At 37.1% G+C, this 22,415-nt stretch overlaps 1 protein-coding gene across 3 annotated transcripts in view; it reads right to left on the minus strand.

Moving 5' to 3' along the window:
- The window catches only part of SULF2 (sulfatase 2), a 78,125-nt gene that overhangs the window by 55,340 nt on the left and 370 nt on the right, over positions 1 to 22,415 (minus strand). The window contains exon 1 of one of the 3 annotated variants that reach the window (XM_084217620.1): positions 4,170 to 4,211. The exons of 1 other annotated variant lie outside the window; for it this stretch is intronic. The gene's annotated coding sequence lies outside the window, so the exon portion shown is untranslated. Of the gene's footprint in view, positions 1 to 4,169; positions 4,212 to 22,415 lie in introns of those variants that run through there. One more of the 3 variants, XM_084217619.1, reaches the window with a different exon arrangement.

Genomic DNA, 22,415 nt, shown 5'->3' on the forward strand with positions numbered 1-22,415 from the left:
AATTTTGAAATAGTTGAGTTTTAATGACAAATCAGTTTCATTTTTTTCTACCAGGTACCACGGGTAGAGATTATTTATATAAAATGTTTGAGGGACACGAAGGCCATCCAAATTCTTTCTACTTTGTTCAAGACAAAAAAGACATTGAAACAGAAACATGTGCTGCCCCTGGCTAAAGAACATGTTACTTTCATTTCTAAAAGGTTAAAAATAAAGTTGAACCTACATATGAGCTTTAGCATCAGACCCCTACCATTAGAGTTTACAATCTTCCATAATGTAGTGGCAAGATTTCTGCATATGAAAAAACCTAGATCATAACTACAATACTATACCATTAATGGCCACTGACCCAGTGACGTCTCAAATCATAGAATGGTTTGGGTTGGAAGGGATTTAAGGATCATTCCTTCCAATCTCCTGCCACGGGCAGGGACACTTTCCATTGTCCCAGTTTGCTCCAAGCCCTGTCCAACCTGGCCTTGGTACTTTCAGGGATGGGGCAGGCATGGCTTCTCGGGGCAACCGGTGCCAGTCTCTTGGGTGCCACCCTCAGAAGAATTAAACATCATAGTTGCCCTTCTGGCTTAGAATACATATAATTTCTGATTTCCATAATTATCTCTTATCCTGAATTCAGAGAGAAATGTATTAATAACTAGAAGGACAGTTTATTTTTCCGTCACTGCAAAGCTCTGGCATTATCAGTAAGCGACAAATTAAAAGTAAGATATCTCATAGTAAGTCTCATATACAGGCCTAAAATAGAGAGGACTGATTTTTCAGAAGTAATAAGCAGCCACACAAAACAGTTCTGAAAATTCATGTAGCTTTTTTTAAGTCCTGAAACTGTAGTTGAACACTCTTGATGTCTGGCAATGCAGCCTCTTTATTTGTACTTAGTTCATTTTGTGTTATAAGTATGCTCATCATTCTCATGACTGACTCCAGTGGTAATTCTTGAGAATCCCAAAGTACATTCACTACTTCCCATGCCAAACACGAGTGCCTGACATGACATCTGAGTTTATTTCCACAGAGATTATTTTTCACAGACAGGTTGAGCCTCACAGACTAGAGCTGCAGCTCTCAGGACACTTGAAAAAATCCATATGCCCAACTTAGAAGTCCATATCTAAGTGCCCAGAGCCTTCTGACTTAGCTCCATGCTTTGTCATCTTCTGTGCTGCTGCAGTGAGGCACAGAGATGATGTACCAAAAGAATGGCACACAAGAGTTCTCTAGTCCCTTTTCACCTGAGAAGAAAAAGCGGAAGCTTATACAAGAATGAAAACAAGTTAAAAGACAAAATTATGGAGTTCAGCAGGCAATATATTCCATTGCTGGAGGCAGAAAATTTGATGACTTGAGCTGCAGCCTAGGTCACAGTCCCAAAATCTTACATTGAGAGTATCACTGCTGTTAGTTCACTGATTCAGAAAAGGTCAACCCATGAATGTGTCTGCCAGAGTATATTATTTCTGGCTACATCCCAAACTGGCAGGAATAATTTAGATGGATCAAATGAATATAAACTGTGTGTGTAGACAGTAAATAACAATAAATCCCCGTGTATAGATTCCTTCCCTTTAAACAGCTCCAAAAGGCAGTAAGAGCCAGGACTGAAGAGAGAAGCAGGCCCAGAATGAAAGTCAACAAGAAACAATGGACTGCATGCAATAAAATTTAATACAGTGCAGTTCCCATTCAAATGGGACTCAGAGTTTAATGATACAAACCGACTGATCGTATCAAACATAATGAACCACCCAGGAACACAAATACAGCCCAACTACTCAGCATAATTGGCAACTAAATCAATCACAGCCTCTGTGTGTGCCATCTTCCTTCTCTTTACTGGTAGAAAACTCTTTCTGAAAGTGCTTTTGCTCTTTCAGAAAGCTTTTTATTTCTTGCACCATAGTTCAGTCAAGAATGTTAAAGAAAAAATGGTGTATTAATTACTTGAAATAATGGAAAACACCTCAGGATACTGTTTCTGCTCTTCCCGGGAAAAAGGGTAAAAATTAAAATAGCTGATTTTAATGCAATTGAAAGATCAGTACCAGAACCCGTGGCAAACTAACAGTATGCGTAATTAATGAAAAGAGGTTGCTGCAAGAATGCTGAGATGCCACTGAGCAATGGATCTAGGGGTCTAAGATGGCTGCAGCTTCCTGACCTCACTGTGAAAGTGAATTAAGTATCACAAGCACTAGATGAAAGTTTCACAAAGACGACACACATCCTCCAGAACAGACTTGTGTAAGATAAGTGGACTCCATATATCTAGGAAAGACATGCATATGTATAAGTAGATCTAAGGGGATAAGGAGGATACAAGGTAAGAATAGATCAGAGTAGGATTTTTTCTGAAGAGGTAATAGGTTATGTGAAATGTAAGGCACAATGAGATTTCAAAGTTAAAATATATTTTTTTTAATAGGGAAGAAGTGAGGAAGCACCCAAGAGACATGATGGTGAGAATAAAACCTGTAACAGTGATGACACATCCATTAAAAGCCACAGGATGAATTTAGGCATCTAGAATGTAACTATGCAAGAAGTTGGTACTGAAAACTAAGATAATGATGAGCTCTTGAACTCAGAATAGTTGAAGTTACCCAAGACTTCTCATGCTGAAGACTGAACCAGTTGTAACACCAAGCTTCAGTTTATTCAAAGATAGAAAGAAAAAAGCCAAAGACTTCACCACGGTCTATTTTTCTAACTGAATGAAGAGCCTTTGCAAGTCTTTGGTTTGCCATGGAAGGTTTCATTACAGAAAGAGGAAGCTGTAGCCCCATGGAGATGTTGCCCTGTGCTGTAACACAAAGTCCTTCAGGATCCCTGCTATTTTATCTGCCCCAGGAAGAGATTTCTATGCTTCTCTGAGCTTGCTCCCACACACACACCTTTAGAAATGCAGACATATTTTGCTGTGCAGAAACAGCTTTGTGATATCTTAGATATTACTGTTTTCCAGGATGCAAATTCAGAACTCTTAAAGTATAGAATTTCAACCGAAATCCATAGCACTGCTTCCTGCAGAAGCTGGACTGGACAGTTATTTTCTCTGACATGGACAACTTAACTCTCAGCTACAAACAGCTAACAAATCTTTTCCTGTTATGTAATACTGACTCCTCTCCATTTCTGTATATTTTCATCTTTGGTGAGCAAGGTCAGGAAACAAGTCCTGCCTCCAGCTAGTCCTCTCTGTTGTCAATAACCAAACTCTAGGCATTGCTGAGCATATATCTTTTTTTTTTTTTTCCATTATCCCATAAGAGCTCCAGATTTTATGTCCTTGCCATGTTTCTCCTTTCACTCCTTCAGCAACATTCCTTTATCCCCTGATTTAGTAAGTGTAATTACCATCTTACAAAACCACATGAACACTTGCATCTTTGTACACACATTCACAGTAATCAACAATACTATTTTTTTCCTTGCCAACAGTCTTGACAACTTTAAACTGTACAATAAGCAAACAATTTTAACTACAAAGTTTACATACCTGTTTCTTTATGCAGCATGTAATTTATACTCAGAATAACCGGACCACAAGAGACAATGTTGAAGAGGCAAAATTTTTTTTACTGCATTTTAAAATGGCTGCAGCAGATGCCTTTTTTTAGTCCTTGGAAGATTGATGATTCCATTATTTGTAGTATTCAGCAATAAATCTGAGTTTAGGCTAAATTGAGTACTTTTCCCTACTTTGCATCTTCCATTACACTGTTATTAATCATGTTTATTCATTCATTTACCTCTCGCTGCTACTGCATTTTGAGAGGACTGGCACATTATTGATTTTTGACTTTTTTAAAACCTGGGTAAAGGGCTTTGCAGTTGCCTAATCAAAAGTGCCATGATGAGGGCAGGGGAGCTGCAGACCTCAGCAAAACAGCAACTAAACAACATGCCAAGTTATGATAAAATTAAATCAAGAGCCAACAAAGAAAGTAAAATATCATAAACAAAAATTATAGCAGGTAACCTCATGAGACCACAGAGTACAAAGCACTCCTTTGCCTTGCAAAACACACTGCTAGGAAAGAGGAGACCAAGATTAAGAAGGAAGTTAAACTAGAAATTCCCACAAAAAGAAAAATGCAAAGTCATGTTCTGTTGCAGAAGTGTCAGTTAATGTGATTTTGGCTTACTTGTTTATCAAGCTTTTTTCTCAGAGGAAGCATCACTTCAGCACTCCAACTAGCAACTGTAACAAGAACAGACTGTCAGAAAAAGCTCAAAGAGACACTAACACATTCCAAAGTTCTTACAAAATAAGGAGCAGCAAGGAATGCAATTACAGGAGGTAATTCCTTTTCCTTCTGTGATATGAATGCGTGCTCTATGTCCTGTGGTTGGTTGTCAAGAGAACTGTAAGATGGTACCTTATAATTGTTACCATTGAATTGCGGTTTCAAACAACATGAAATGAAACCCACCTTTATAGTACGAAGATCTTAGCTGATATCTCTTTCTTCCTTAGTCGTATCATTATTTACAGCAATTCTGAGCAGTAGGGCCTCCTAGTTACTCAGACGGAAACATGGTGTGCTTCATATCTGCAATACTCAACCTTTCTGACAGGCATCGTGGAAGTTTAACATCACCTTTCAACCTTACTTCAATCCAGCCATTTCATTAGCTCTTTTACTTTGTCTGGACACTTAGACTAGCTCGTAGTTGCTGCGACCAACTCTAATGCAGGAGTTTTGATGAAATGGCAGGGAGATAACTGGCTCCCCAGCTATAAGCAACCTGATAAAAAGGTTACTGTTCACCAAATACTGACTGAAGACAAATTTATCTATAACTTGTCCTTATTCTGCCCCCCACCCCAGTTAAAAAAGAATAATACAAGTGTTTCTCACTAATCACTACAGCATATTTTATATATTTACTTTTTAAAATACAAGCGTCTTCATCCAAATAATCCTACCAATTTGTGTTATGCACAATTTTCTGTTACTTACTAACAAAAAAAACAGCCCAGAAGGAGACACCAACTGCTTTTCTGATCCTATGTGGCAAAGTAGTGCCAAAGTCAGATGCTGTGGAATATAACTACACTGTAAAAACAATGCAATTATCCCCCTGTTATATTTCATAATTTGAGTAAATTAAAGCAAAATGCTCAATGCTCACGCCAATCAGCAGCAGTAAATTCCAGTAAAACCAGTTTAATTTGGACTACTATTTTATATAAAATTTTAGTGTCTAAGTAATGAAGAATTTGGTTGCTTGGGTTTCATGCAGTTGATTTTATTTTACATTGCATTGCAGGAAATCTGACCCAAAGGCGCAGGGTAGAACACAGCTGAGTTTGTGGGCACATATTTCTTTTTTGACATCAAAGAATGTTTGAAAATACGAGCCAAACTTATTTGTCTATAAGAATTGAAGCAAATATTCACCATTCTGATTCAATCCTAATGATTGACATGATTACAGCTCCAGGCAATGAGCTGGTCACACAGCCTAACAGTCTGAAAAGAGCAGCAGCAAAATTAATGGAAGACAGGAATGGAATAATGAGAGTTTGTTAGCTACTTAGACCTCAGAGATCTTGAATTCCACAGTTTCTGGTTGGCATCATGCACTGAATCACAGAAACATCCCAAAAGAACAAAACCAAAAATACAGCACACTGCATCATAAGACACCCACTCTGACTACCAAACAGTTAATTCAAACCAATGCAGTTTTGAGGATGTAACAGCAAAGTATCTAAAGCCAAAATAATAAAGTGCTGGATATAATAAAGCCATTTCAGAGTGATAATGCTGAATCATTAAACTTGGAACAAGCAAACTCTTACTCTACACTGAATACAGAGGTAAAGTCGGCCTTGCTCTTGCTGTCTCTGAAGTTACATGATCGATTTTAGCAATTGCTCAATGGCTAAGCAGACAAGAGTCATCGCATATCTGCTTCTTGGTATCCAGAAGGATACCAACTGGTCAAAAATATTCACTCAGGCAAAAAGGTACCTGTCTAATACAGGCAAACAGGGAGCCCCCTTTAACTTGCTAGCAGAGCAAGTAGTGCATGGGTGCCTTAGAGAAGATGTAGCTGTACACTTGTATTCCTCTTTCAGTGGCTATACATACATACTTTCCTTAAGTCCAGTTGCATGCTGATGCAGATTCTGGCATAGAAACTGGAAATAGAAAAAAGAAAGCTCATTTTGGCAACAGGAGGCCTTCCTGAAAGCATAGTAACTGAACTCTGACACTACTCGGATTCTCTGAATCAACAGAGGCCATTCAATTCGACATCTGTTCAGCAAAGCTAATCACATTCAGTGTTTAAACTTTAGACAGTGAGATGAATTAGAAATCTGAATTCTTAGCAAGTAGAAGAGGAGACTATTGGCAAGTTTTTAAAAGCCAAAAATTCCCAAGGTTCCCTTAGATGAAGAAAATTTGAGATGTTTGCTTTGGAGTTTTAACCCTCCACTCAGCAGACATACACTGTCCCATTAGTTGTCAAAACAAGTAAACTACTGTCCTAACACCTCCCCTATTTGAAGCCTACTTTGCTTTGCAAATCGATTATTAAAGCTGTTCTCTCAAGAAAAACAGATACTTTCCCCATTTTTTTCTTCATTTATAGTGCTACAAGTGGACTATTTTACAAAACAATCATTATTCCAGTAAAGCAAATTAGCTGAGGTAGGTAAATCACAAACTCATTGACAGTAAGTTTTATGAAAAAACTATGAAAGTAGTTGACATACAGCAACATTTCCATGACAGTCTTACTCACACTGCTGTATTTCTCAGCATGACACAGGCATGACTTTGTTCCTGAGGTATAAAGAGACTCCTAATTAAATCCTCATTCTCCAGTGTACCAGAATGCATTCTTCTTTATATGAGCTCAGATTATTATATTTAATGCTGAAAAATGTTAATTTCTGCCTAAATCCCCCAAATTACAGATGGGATTTCCTTACAATTATTTGTTGTTTCCAATTTCTTTAAAATAAAGTGCGACACATTATTTTGGTTGAAATTAATTGCACTACTATTCCAGTCCCCAGAGTAGGCATCTGAACAGCACCATTCTTTAAAAATTTCCATTTTAACATATGGTTAGTATTTTGGAGTGATCTTAATCCACAGTCATAAAATTCTACATAATTGTCTGTGTCTTAATGGCCTTAGGCTTTGAATACAACCACTGGTCTTTGAACACTGCCCGTCACTTTTAGTGCTTGAGTATTGACATTGTATCTCTTTTAGGTTCTTTTCAGCCCTTTAATGACTATGCCAATTAATAATGCATCATTCCCTCTCCTCTAGGTAATTTTAATTGCCGTAATTTATGTCCCTAGACAATTCCTGCACTACAGATGGAATCTATACTACTGTAGTGATTTAGAAGATCACACTCTCAAGGTCCTTAGCAGATAAACAACACAATTTCAAGTTTATAGACATCTATAATTGACATCAATTACCGTTCAAGGAAACAAATCATGGTATTACAGGTAATAAACAGATCATTTTTATGTTCTGGAGCTGTGTGGACTTCACCAGTAAGGCTTTGACAATTAATTGTAGCTTCATAGTGCTTTATGAAGATACTCAGATGCCTTGAAAGGGAAAAATCCACCTAAAATTAGCAAATATAGAGGTCACACACTTCAATGAGGCCTATACCTTTACATAGATATTCTCAGAAATACATGAACATGACCTCTGAGGAAGTATTAGAAGGCAGCATAAACATTCAGGCTTAAAGCCTGAGACAGTGCATAAGATCAACTTTAGCTTTTTATTAAAACATGTTAGCAAAGCTCATGGGCACAAAAATATAGTAAAAAGAAAAACTGGTTATCACAAATCTCTATTTAGCTCTACAGACAGCTCAAAATGAAGGGTATAACCATGAACTGTGTCCCATATTAGATTATTATTCAGTTCATCCCCTTGCCAGTATTAGGGATGCTTCATAAATCATATTCCAGTGTTTGCTTAGTACAGGTTACATTGATCCATAGCCCTGTGAAGTTCAGTCCCTCTGTTTTTACTGTTAGCTCCTCATACTTTCAATCCACTTCATCAAAACCATCAAGCTCCTTCTGCCAGTGGTTTCCGCTTCCCTTCCAAAGCCAAGCATCTTCTGGCCTAAAGCATCACATCCTGGTCTCAGTAATTATTTTTCTGAAGCACATAAGGCCCCATTCATCTCTGTCCAACGGACATAAAAAAATTAAGAGAGCCTACAACCTATGTGTGCTTTTAACTATGCACAGTACAACCTATTCAATTTACCCAGTAGAACCTCACACTGTACTAGACTACTTTCTCAAGTGCATCCAAACCCATTAAAGATGTAATACAAATGTCAGCTTTGGACCAAATCATATTTCCCCTTTCATGGAGGATGAAAGGTCAGATGAATGGTTCAACTTCAACAAGGTCAAAAATCCATGAAAAAAAGATGTGAGTGGCTAACTTGCTTGCTACCTCAGTAGACAAATATATACACTGGATTTAACTTACTCCTACCTGGAGTTCACCAGAACACTACTGCAGATTACTTTAAGACTAGTCACCCCTCCCTGGGTTCAGTGTTGTACTGAATGAGACTAAAGATCCTGGACATTATTTGCTATTTCTACTATTGATATAAGTACTATATTTCATTCAAATGACTGCCCTCAAGGACAGTAATAACTGTAATTCTGGCATAACAAACGTGCACCTGGTTAAACAATCAAATAAATTCACCTCTACAAGTGTCACAGATGGAGCAATTTGTCCCAGTAATCTTTAACTGATCCTTTATCTTTAGACACAGTGCTGTTTTTAACAGATGACTAAATGAAAGATAAACTGACAAGCAAAATTTGCTGTGGCTAGCAATGCATACATCATCATTCAATTTCCCAGCACCCACTGAAGAATTTCGGAAACAGTGCACATTTTTAATTAGTTCATAGTGAACTCTATTGTTGCATGTTATCCTCAGAACTCATCTAAAACACTCCATAAATTTACAGGCACAAGTAAACAGCAAAAGGTAAAATCCTTATCACCCTAGTAATACATGTTAAGTTGACATACCACATGAGAACATTAACAGAACAAAATATCTTTTTCTTACCTGGTCTTAAAGGAATTAAGGTTCAGCCTTTGATCTGAAAAAGTTGTTCTTGGCTTAATAGCAGCAACTGCCCATTTGCATAAATTAATAGAAACATCAGATATATTTAAAAATTAATAACCTCCCTCATTGATCTCTTTTTAATCACAAGGGATTAAACACTGAGCTTAGGATTTAAAATATATCAAAAACACTCCCAAGCTCTTTAAAGAGTTTGCAGTCTGGTTCTTTTCAACCACTAACCAAGAGAAGCAATTTCCTTATAAATTTATGAACAAGGGAATTACACTGTGTGTAAATCCAATCTTCTCAGTCACAGTTGGTTTTTTCCTCTAGCAGTAGGAATACTCAGAGTTGAAACAGGGAAAGAACCCATGGAGACCACCACCAAGTCTGAAATCCTGTTAAACAGCTAACAATACCAAAACTAACAGACCCTGACAGAATAAGCTCATAAAAAGAAAGACCAGGAACTAAGCTGTGGAGCACTTTAACTGCCTTTACACGTAGAACTCCCTGAACGCTCAGATGACTGACAGAAAAAGTTCTCATTTTCAAGATGCTCCACTCAGTAGAGAGCAAGGGATTTAATATCTTACAACTTAAAATTCCTTTTGTTTCAACTTAATTTTAAAGAAAACCAAAACAAAACAGAGGCTGATATTCTACAACTTCTGCGGCCATAAGAAAAAAAACCCAAACCCAAAAAAAAAAAATCCCAGGAGAATAAGAACATATTTTCATCATTTAAGTTTAGGCACAAAGCCACATTGTAACAGCATAACAAACCACAACTTAGTATTATTTCTACAGATTCACTCTTCTTTTTTTCACCTTTATGAAAAGGAGAAGGGCTGCAGTGCCCAGTAGGATTCGGTGTGGTGGATCTTTTGCATACATGCCCTTAAAATAGAGGAAAAAATCAGTTTAGCCACCCGGTAGAATGCATGCAAAGTCCCATCTGGATGGCAGTGGTTTCACAGCAAGCAACACCACTTGTACAGTCCTGTCTCAGGAACGTTTTTATTATGTTCAATGTGTTTTACAGGTAACAGGGAAATGTGGACAGATAAAAGGATATGCCAGTTCTTCCCAGTTGGGGCAGGTAGATCTCGAGCAAAATTGCAGAACATACCCATGGCATACACCGAGCAAAGACACTGTTTATTTGGTGTGGTGCTCTAAGCCACCTGACCTGAACAGAGCAAGAATCCCAAGAATCTGTTAATGGAAAAGTCTTCCGTCCCTCTAGATATTGCATATTTGCAACATACAATCATCAAGAAGTGATTCTTACGTCATAAAAAGTCCCAAAACAAAACAAGTGTCTGAACAAGTGTTCTGTAACAGCCCAAAATTCCATGTTCCCCTGCCAAACCCATCTCTCTACATGGACAACAAAGGACTCAGGATTGCTGAGGAAGTGTTTGTCTGCTTTTTGCAGAGCATTCAAAAAGTTGTTTCTAGCTGTTCTTGTTGCTGCCACAGGCAAAATAAAAAATAAGTAAGGATTTTGTCTCCCAAGGAAATTGGTGCTAAAACTTCAAGGAACAGACAGCGCAGAAAGGATTGGCTCTAGAACAGCTGTTTCTCAAGGCTTCACCCTGTAAGCGCTCAATGCTCTAATTGCCAGAAAATCCTCAGGTTGCTTTGGATTATGCATTACTTAACAGATCTGTGACATAGACAGTATAAACTGCTACTATGAATGAGTGTGAATAACCATTCCATGTTTTTTAGCTGATTATTGTATAACTTCACTTCCTTAAAAAGAACATATACTTCATGGATGAGTCCACCCAGATGCCAGGGAATCCCATTTACATCAGAAAAGTGGTACTCAGATCTGCCTTTAGACAGACCTTCATTATTATTTTATGGTTCCATTCAGATTTATTTGCATAACGCATCCATTCAATAATAGAATTGCATCAGTTGCAAACTTCCCTAACAGCATCTGTACTGGCTCTAGCTTAATTTAAGGCATGAAAAAGAGGGGAGTTCCTGGGAAGCTGCCAGCAGTAACGTCCTCCTGCACTTTCAGCAAATAGTTTGTTTCCTCCACAGGAGACAGATCAATACTCAAGAAACAAAAACAAAATCAAGAAAAGCTAAAAGCTTAGTCATGTAAATCAGGGGGGAAGAAATGTGAAAGAAAGCTCCTCATTGGCATTCTACAACTTCTGCAGACCCCCATGGCCCATTAGCTAATTTCTGTTAAAACACAGAGCTCTGGAATGATAAATGCCAGGGGCACATTTCTAAAGGTTTGTGGTTACTGAAATAAACATGTCCCTGTTCCCAGGACACCAAGAGACAGAAAATTAACCAAAGGTTAACTGGGTCATTAGCTATAGCACAATATAGGTCACTGCAGATTTAATTTAGTTTGTATTTGGCTAAAGAATCAAATACAGCAACCAGTTCTCACAGCAGGAAAGCACGTAACTTATCAGCATGCTGACGTATCTTAGATACCAGGGCACCATGTCTGTCATGATTCATACCACTTTTAACTGATGTCACATTATTTTGATGAATCCAAATACAGCGTCTACACACACTTGCATACAACTTAAATGGTTCTGAATCTAAGTATTCACATACATGCACAAATACTGAATATTAAACATCGAAGGTTTTCCTCCAAAACAGGGTTGGCAAGAAAGTAGTCAAGACACAAGCCTAAAAAAAAAAAAAAAAGTCACGTGGGTTAAGAAAAAACCCAAAACATTAGGTTTTAAATGAGTTCAATCAGCGCCCAAATAACATACATAAGTATTTTGTCTCAATACAGTCTCTTATGAACAACATACCACAGCAGCTCTAACATGAGAAGCCAAATAGCCCGAATGTTGAAAGAATTGGCAATACTAAATAAACATTTAGAACCTGTTTGTACTCCACAAATATGCATGAGTCTGCCCTAAAGAAGAGGATTTTGAAAGACTGCATGAATTATCAAGAATCCCATATTGACCAGTGGGGTTGATTTACTTTTTTTAAGTAGATTGATCTTAAAGCCTTGAAACAGGATTAGACAGAATAAAACAATAAATAGATTTAAGCAAGCACTTTGAGACCTTTAATTCTCTGCAGTAAAATTTTTATTACAAGTGTGTAGCTCTCCTAGAATTCAGAGACATCTAGCACCTGCATTAGTAACTTATAAACCTAATACTTTTTCTTCAGTTCATGCAGAGCCACAGAAATGTGGCTCATGACTTCTCTTGCCAAAACATGCATCAAGATCAGAATTGAAAAAAAAAAAAAAAAAAAATCAGTGTTTAACAAAACTCCATTCCATAGTACTATTCAGTCTAGGTTCATAATCACATGAATGTACAATTTCTGCAGCACAGTGTTTCTAGAGCAGATGATGAGTAGCAGACACTGAACTAGCTAGAGCTCCATGGAGGATGGAAGCCTAGAGATAAGAAAATGCCAAGTCATAGTGGCTAAGCCAGGAGTCCTCACTCCAGTCCTCCAGGCCTCGCTTATCTCTGTGACCCTATAGGCTATTGTCCCCCTAACCCTTACAACTGGTCAGTTCCTGAGCCCTTGTACCCCTATAAAAGAGGCTACTTTAGCCCATTCTGGCAGAAGAGCTGTCATTGGAACCCTTCACAGACCCCCCAATAAAACCACTGTGGAACCGCCAGGCTGCCTTCTCATCTCTCTCGCCATCTGCTTTCCCGATAGCTACTGCCGGCCAGAGCACCTTCGCAAGCTAAAGAGCTGAAACCATAAAAGAGCTAAAAATCACTAAGAGCTGATAATCACTGAGCTTGCTAAGTGGCCTCGGCTATCGAGCAGTTCGGGTTCGGACACCCGGTCTCCGGAAGGCCACACTATCCGGCCCAGGACTGCTCGCCTGGGGCACCCTGGTCCTGCGGGGATCCCGCTATCCGGCTAGAAGCAGCCCCATGGCCATTTCACAATGATGTAAAACATAACACCATTTAGACATCAGAAGAACCACTAAGCAAATCATCCCCTGTGGAATCCTTTGAACCCCTCAGGGAAATCCCCAGGGCCTTGCCCTGGAAGAATATACCATAGTCACCACCCAGGCTGAAAGAAAAGACTTCCCCACAGAACCTTGCAACACTGTGATCCACCCCAGTTTATATTCCCTGTATGTTCCTAAGTCTCGCAGCCTCTCCTTTCCCTGTTTCCTCATTGGTTGTGGTATCCCTGGTGGCGGACCCTGTCCTCCCTGTAGGCCAGTGCCCTTTGCCCTGCCCTTCATGCCGCCCCCATATGCTTTACCGTCATTGTTTGGAATTTGTTCTCCCCCCATCCTCCAACAGATGATGTGGAATGTTCAGTAACATCTAAAATTTATAGTCAGCTAAATGTAATTACACACCTGAGACATCTTTTTACAAGTAGTAGTTTACAGTAGTAAATCAACCCATAAAAGGCTTCCTGGGAAATTAGTTTATTAAGTGCTTCAGCTCTATGCCTACTAAGAGTCAAAGAAATCCTTACCATATTCCAACTTAACACAATAACCTTCACAATATACCAAACACATTCAGAGGTCATCAGATAAGCAATTTTAAATACTGCTGCTTCTGAATACAAAGTTTACATGGGACTTAGAAAACAGCTTTAAATTAACGAGTCTTACTGTTTTTTAAAATTAAATCACAGAGAATCATTAAGTGTTTTCTTTCATTGGAAATGTTATCTTTCAACATGCCATTTTCCTAAGAATTTCCTCTCTTTTTCAGCTGTCTTTTTTTCCCCAAACAATCTTATTCTAATCATAGTTACACATATACCTTCAAGTTAGTTCCCTTCTCTTCATATCACCTTACTGATCCATACTCAACAAAGAGCTCAAAAATGCAAACTACCACCCAGAAGAAAGCTTCAAAAATCTTTGTGAAAAGTGCAATCCAAACATAAAATTGTCAAAACAGTAACGTAGGTTCAGTTTAGTGAAAACAAACATTTATAGGCAAAGAAATTCCATCAAGGGTTACTAATTGTGACATGTAAACCCAGTACAACTTGCAGAACTTGCTGAGCCATGGGGATTGTCAGTATCATACCTCTTTACATCTCTATTCTAGTTACATGCTAAAGTGCCTATTATCAACTGCAACAAGAGATAAAACAATGACCTTGATAGGTCTCTGTAACTGCCTTGGTGTGAGAATAAGAATACTGGATTAGGCCAGGGCAGGGCATTACTTATCTGCAGTGGCCCAGTACTATCTTTACTTTTGAGATTCTTAAACAGGTATTTTTTTAGTAGACCAATAAAATACACACCAAGTTATTTTCCAGTTTCCAGCTGATACAAACTGAGGTACTCCATTGCTCACAATATGTTTTTGACACCTTCAGTACATGCATGATAATATCGCTTATAAACCCACCCCAAAATAAGGTCTTGAAACCTCATTTTGCAACATCCTTGGCCTATTTAGTAAGGTAGAAATGGATAATAATGTGCCCTTCAGCTATGTAAACATGAGCATAGCTAGGAAAGTGGCTAATGTGGCATGCTCCCTCTCACCTTCTCTATCATTTAAAGAGACTAACTACTTTGAAATTGTCACACAAGTTTTTTCTAAAGAAGGAAAGAAAAATCAAGGTACTCAAGTAGAAGTCCGACAGATCAGAAGAATTTGCAGTGAACTGCATTGTACGTGAAGTGATTTTTAGCTCAGCCTTGCATTTTCTGCAACTTACGCACCATGAATATCATTACTGTAATATCATTATTAAATCCTACTTTAGAATTAAAACAAGTTCCTATCTGCAGTAAATAATTTCACCTTGGAACTCCATTTAAGGCTTCTATCACAAAGAATAGTTGACATCTTCTGCAGAGGTTTCCACTTGAAGTACAATAACTTCTCTATTACTGGTTTCTATAGAATACATGCTAACAAAGGAAAGATGATAACACAGAACAAGTGTAACAGCTTTTTCCTTAGTGGCAATATAATAAAAAAAGCAAACAGACTATTTCCTTCAGAACACAGTGCAACACTGGAAACACATTTAACCAGGAGGAATCAGACACTCTTCCTAAGGCTACTGTAAAACAAGAACAGAATCTGGGATCAAAAGTTTGAAGGAAGCTACTTCTCCAGCTGATTATCTTCCCTTCTGTGTCAGCAAAGTACAGAAGGTGAATACAACAAACAATTTGAATACTGTTTTGCAGTATCAGGGTCTATTCTAGGTTATAACCTTCCTAGAGATAGCAGGAGTTCACCCAAAGGTAAATTAATTTATAGACAACATTATTTTTGCCCTTTTCCCCACCTTCAGCTCCCCACAGATGATGATTCGTTTCTTCTGATTGATTCTTCTACTGGAAACACTTCTTCAGAATAGTGAAGTGCAGGATTCTTGTCAGGGTTACAAAATACAGTTTTATGGGAAGCTGACATACACTCAAACATGTCATTTTAATTGATTTGAGCTTAATAAGCTTAGTTTGTGTTGTGCAAAATAAATCGAAATTAGACAGTTAATTTTTCTCACAGCATATAAGAAAGGGACAGGAAATAGCAAAAATCAAGAGTATAAAAACTGGCATATTGTGGTTCAGTGTTTTAAAATCCTGATCTGCTAATTGTGACACTTTTCTCACCAGAAAAATAAAAATTAAGACTGTGATCAAGAGTCAAATTAACTGAGTCACTGAGATAAATCCAGAGCAGGTTTCTTAAAAACAGAGACCAGAAAATTGAAAGACATTTAACTGTCCTTATTCTATGATGCTTTCAAATTTCATTTCAGGTTTGATTTGGGGAAAATTTTTTTAATTCAAAAGCACTACTGAAAAATTCATTTAATACTACACCACATAACTACTCTGCATTCATTAGGATTAGTAACATATGTGCTACACACCAGTGCCAACAAGATATTTCAATTTTTGTTGCTATGCACACATGTCTACAAGGATAATCAGCATAGTGGAAAATTCTGACCTTGGTTTAGGTTTGTTTTAGATCAAAACCACTTTGCAACAGTGGTTTCCCATGGATGTTAGGTGCTCAGCGCCAACCATCTTGCTCTAAGAGGCTGCCTAAAGTGTATTTATTTATTAATGCAGAGTAGCATCTAACTACACGCTAGGCGTTAAGGACGAAGCTGCGTAGCATACACTAACATGTAAATCAAGAGCTCAAAGTTAGTGTTAACAGTTTCTCTGCTTCTGATATAAAACTTCCATACTACATTTTTTCACATGTGTAATTAAAGCAAGGGACTAACTTAGCTTTATCCACCACAATAGTCACAGAATATTTTTGATAGTTAAAAGTTAAAACTTACATTAAATTTTTAAAAAATTAAGAATTACTGGAACTGTTCTTTTAATTGTTATAATTGTAACATCTTCATTCTTACAAAAACTGGCAAAAAATTTTGAGGTATCTGAAAATTATTTTTGTAATTTTGAAAATTACTATCAAAGCTGTCTGGTGCTTTGCAAACTACAGCCATATTACAAGATAAAAGCAGGATAAATTCACAGTTTAGTTTTATTGTTTGATAGCACAGTAACTTCAGCTGTACCTTTAATGAGATAAATGGACTGGCTGAAATATAGTACTCAGTCATACTTTAGAACATTGGTGCAGAAGCTATAAAATATACTTATAAATTGTTCTAGGTAATAAGCTACTCTAAATGGAACCCATTGTTGAAGCTTTTATGATCTGTAGCTAGCAATGTTAGTACTCCAACATGAAACCACAAATCCTTACTCTACTAGAGACAGGAAGAGTAAAAATCACAAGGATTATCTGAAACTAGATTAAGCCTTTCCCTAAAGGCCTTCCCTAAAGCCATGGTTAATGCATTCACTAATTAAACATGTTAGTTAGTATTACAGTAAGCCATCTGATGGAAAAGGACTTAACAAGTGAACTAAAACTGTTAAAAACTAAAAGACAGTCTCAAAATTTTCAAGACTATTACAAGAGGAGCAAATTGAAACTACACCATTTTTCTAGAGTGAAGTGCTGGACTACTTGCCTAATAAAAGCAGGACAAATTCCAATTCAACAGCGGTGCCTGAAAGAAAGGAAGACGCCAACACATATATAAAGTATGTAAACCAGTCTCCAGTTTTTTTATAGAGGTGAAAATGAATCCTCTTTTGCTTAGAGGGGAATATTTTTGTCTTGCCATAGAACAACTTCCAAAAGAATATTTACATTTTCTATAGTCTGTAATTTTCTCATTTACCATTTGTCAGGGCCCGAAGATCTTTTACTGTTTAGGATGTTTGCACGTGTTTAAAGACCATTTTAACAAAAAAATGTCAGAGTCTATATTTAAAAATCAATTAATATTGCTGATGTTGCTAATTTAACACTATTAATATCATAGTCTAAACAGCTACAGAACCTACAGGATCTTGTACTGTATCTAAAGTCTGCTGGTTGCAAGTCTGCTCTCCAGCAGACAGCACCAAGAAGATAACCCATGCAAATATCATGGGCAAGGTAGTTTAATAGAATTTCTAATGATTGCTTTAATCTTATAGTTAGACTATCGAACAAGTAGGACTAAAGACAGATCATTAGATAGAGATTTAGATGTACTAGTTGGAACTCATTTATCTACTCTTACAGATGCCTCCACTTTCATCGGTGTGCTAGGATCTGGAAGGGTTGGAAGACCCCAACTGGATCACAGACACCATTGCATCATGTACCGCTAGATAACCAACAAGAGATGAAGATTTACCCAGTGAATTAAAAGGTAAAGACACATTGAAGTGGTGTCTTTGATGGCAACCATACTGTCTCACACTTCCATACGCACAATTAAGTTACATTTTGCAAAGTAATTTGTCTCCGCACATATTATCTATGAAAAAAGCTTTCTAAGAGCAGAAACATTTAATTTTTCTCTAAACTATAAACTACTCAAGTCTTCCACACTGACTACTTCTTCCTCCAATAAAGAATGGATGACATAAAGGAGTCCAGTTATTTAAGTAGTCCTTCAATGGTGCTGTACTGTAATACATGGGAAAATAAAAAATTCTTATCATGCGCCTACCAAGTATTTGTTGTTGGACAAGTATTGAAACTTTAGTTCTTAGTATTTTGGCACCTTAACTTTCCTTAGAAGCAAGCTGCAATTTCCTAGACTGCATATTTTAGTCACAGTAGTAAAAATTATGAGTTTAGGATCCTTACATTAAAATTATAAAAACAGAGCAAAACCCACCCTAAAACACACTCCTGTCCTTTTTGATTTGTATTCTTTCTGCCCACTGAAAGGCAGAAACTCTGGGGTAACATGCAGGTAGTTGCAAATAAAGATGCATAAAGAACTTCACATTGCTAACACTTCAACTACTAAGACAGAACTCAGAAGAAAAATAATAAATCTATAAGTAGATCTAAGAAAATCTATATAACAGGTCAATTCATCAGGACTTTCATATACCAAAAACCCATAAGGTATTTTCCTTATTCAGTTTCCACACTGAAAATAACATCAGCTTCTGACACAACTCAGCATCTTTGAGATGAACCATCTTCCTTTCCCCAAATACTACGCAAAATCACAAGTTCTTATATACAGCCATTTAATCTATTAAGTTGGAGAGTCATTGTCAATGACTCAATTACAAAGATTAACAGAACTGTCAGATCACAGTAGAACTACACTCTTTACAGGGCTTCCTACCTCAGGGATCAGTAATTTCAGTGTTTCACAATGACTGCTGCCTAAAATCTTCAAATAAGACAGGCAATTCTATTGTTTTCCTTTCAGGAACTTGAAATAAGGTGCTGCCCATTTCTAAATGGAATAAGTCTTTCAGAAGCAATGAAATTTCACCTAATATTTATGTCATTTCTTGACACATTAGACCATTCATGTCTTACATATAGATATTTACAGTTGCTTACCCATCACCACAAAGTTGCAACCTTCATTTCAGAATACTATATACAAGTTAGCAACAACTAATAGCCTGATAGATTAACTTTGACACTCTCTCCCAACAATCCATTAAATATAGCTAAACAGTACTAGTGATTACTCATCAGAACTTTTATTTCAGTTCCACAAACTGCTTAAACTCACTGAACTTAGAGCTGCTATTCTGATTTTACTGTGAAAGGTGAACTAATGCTAGAAAACACACACAGAAATACCAAATAACAAAAACTAGAATAACATTTTTATAAAATTCAGAAATATTACACATCCTTTTTCTTCCTACAGAGGTCAGCCACTAATTAGCTGAAATCCTCCTTTATTGAACTTGTACTATCATTTCAGAATTTCTTCCTACACACTATTTAAGTGAAGGGTGAGGAAGGGTCGTGGGGACAGGCAGTAGAGAAGCAGTTAACCAGCAACAATTACATGGAGAAATTCAGACAATTTCCAAAAGTTAAACAAAAATCCAAGTGTATAAGAAATTCATATAAATGGGAAGTGGGGGGCAACATGAAAACAAAAAAACAAAAAGAACAAAAAACCCTCAAACAACACCAAAAAAAAAAACCCCAAAAAACCACACACACAAAAAATACCCAAACAAACAAAAAAGACAAAGTAAATCTCAGTCATTAAGCTTGTCCGGTTTCAAATTAAATCATGGTTTGTACTAGATTAAACCCAAGACAGTCTCAAAAACGTGAGCATACTGAAACATCCATTTTATATGTAAGCCTATATGTCATTCTCTATTATGTCCACTCCAGCCTGAGAAATGGACCCAGCATACTGATAAAAAATGAGAACATATTCTGTCAAGAATACTGCAAGAGACATCTAAAAAGGCACATTTTATCTACTCTTCATGAAAATTGGCAAAGGCATGGAGTATTCTACCCAGAAGTATGATCTCACTGAAATCTTTAACTAAGATTCTTTGATGCGTTTGTATAAGTTCCTGATCTTACTTTCACTCCATTCTAAATTTCACGGTAAGACAACAACTTCCAATGGCAGAAGGAAGTATGTTAAGAGGAAAAAAAGTGAAAAAACTATTGTGGTTCGCTGAGGAGTTACAACTATTCAAAAATATTTTAATAATTTTATAGCATTTTATGCTATCTACAAGTAAGTAGAGAAGATGTAGTCAGTATCTACAAGTAAATTAGAGATCTCTGGCTTTCAAATTAATTACTTCTAAAAACAATGTTGAAGGGAAAGTAAAATATAAATTTGCACCAAGTTGTAGAGTTTTCTGACATTAGATATTAAATCTAGCATCTCAAAACTACATATTTCTATTGCACAGCAAAAATGTTTGCTTTATTACCTTCTCTCACAACACAGAAGGCTCTTACTCATTTATATATCAGTTGTATTTGGAAATGTGATATCACCAAGTCTGTTTGAATCATCATTTGTAGATAAGCAACCATAACTCTTCCAACCTGAGATCCTTATAACAGAAATGCTCAAGAGGAAGTCACAATAGCGAAATACATAGACTGTCTTAAACACAAAACATAGCCAGAGCAAAACATCATCCATTACAACTTAACATTTTGTTTCATGAAATAATATCTGCTGCTTAGTAAAAAAGACTGCAGATAGTTTCCTACCCATTTAGAAGAAATGATGGAGAAGTTAGTGGTGAAAGGGGAAACTAATCAAATGAGTTTATGCAGTACAAATGCTTTCAGCTAGAAATTACCCAAAATAAGACTCCTTGCAAGGAATCTATTGAAGGAAAAAAAAAACATAAACCAAAAAGAAACAAAAAACCCATCAAATAATATATAGCCAAAACACAAGCACAATTAAAAGAGCCTTTTTTTTTTTCAAATATCCAAGTCCAGGGGAAAAAAAAAAATCCCTTAAAGGATTTGAGGCTAACACTCTATTTTCTGAATGAGACTAAAACAACACCTACAAACCCCTGCAAATTCAAATGACAAAATATCCGCACTAGGGAAACCCTGTGATACCAGATACCTGGCCTTCAATTCCATGATTTGTGCCGAAGAGTGTACATAGTTCATCTAACTCCCTAACAGAGATTAAAAATAAAGCTGTCCTACTTACACTAACATTTTGAGCATTTAACTTCTCTCATGTTCCATTTCCCTCCCACCCCACCTCCAAAAAAAACAAGAGCAGCTAAGGTAAACTGAGATGGTAGCAGGGACAGTTTAGCTTTTGAACAGCACATTTTAACTTTTCAGTTTCGTTGCTGTAGAAAATTTTATGAAATGCAAGGATTAGTTAAAGTCCACAAAAGAATTGATCCTGACTACTCTAAAAATACTTTAAATCTAAAATATATGCTCATAGGTGTCAGTTTTACTTTCACATAATGAGAAATTCAAAAGAAACACTAAACATTAGCAGGGATAAGCTACAGAATATCTTCGTGCAAATTCATTGAAATTATTCTTGGAGAGGAGAGAGAGAAGGAAAGAGAATTGCTATGTACATGGCTAGCACAAAAACAAACCCTCCAGTTGCATCCTTCGCAGAACTCAACCACATTATACTCTAGTGCATAAGTTCTAAAAGCACGGCCTGCCGTGCCTTATATCTTATATGCACTGAGAATAAAAGCTATTGCACTGCAGATTAATTTTGGAATGCAGCTGCCACTTAACCAATTTAAGGGCTTTTCACAACAAGTCTTTGAAGGTATAAGAAGACATTCACTATTAATAGGAAAAAAACCCAAAAAAACCAATTTATTGCCGTGGTAAAAGTTTTGGAAAAAACATGGTATTTTTACCATTAATTTCCTACTAAATTTAACATTAGTCACAGAAAAGCATAACCACTTATCCATCCATTCACATGTCTGAAGGTTGGAGAAAACAAAGGAGATTACACAGATGCTGCACCTCTGCATGGTTTAACAGCCATACATGATTTTAAAACAAGCCAACAACAACAACAAACCCGAAAAACCCAAACAAACAAACAAAACCCTCAAAACAAAAACAAACAAACAGAACCCCCAAAACCAAACAAACAAAAAAAAAAAGGAAAAAAAACCCGAAGTCATACAGCCAGATTTACGCCTGGTGCCTTGCAGGGCTGTTGAACAGCCTAGCACAGGGTTAGAAATCAGAAGTTTTTAGTACAGGACGTTATTTGCCACTGTCTCACAGACTGACCTTAGGCAAGTCACTTCACCTGCATCTCAGCTCCCCACCTGACAGTCTGTCCCCCACTCCCCACTGGGCGCCGAGGACCGAAACCCGGTAATTACTCACTACAAGAGGTTCTGCATCGGTGAAGCTGGAATACAGGGAAAGGGGGAGCGGGAAGAGGGAGCAGCGACTCCCCTC

This window comes from Fringilla coelebs, assembly GCF_963513975.1.
Source record: "Fringilla coelebs genome assembly, chromosome: 18".
In the NCBI taxonomy this organism is placed as follows: domain Eukaryota; kingdom Metazoa; phylum Chordata; class Aves; order Passeriformes; family Fringillidae; genus Fringilla; species Fringilla coelebs.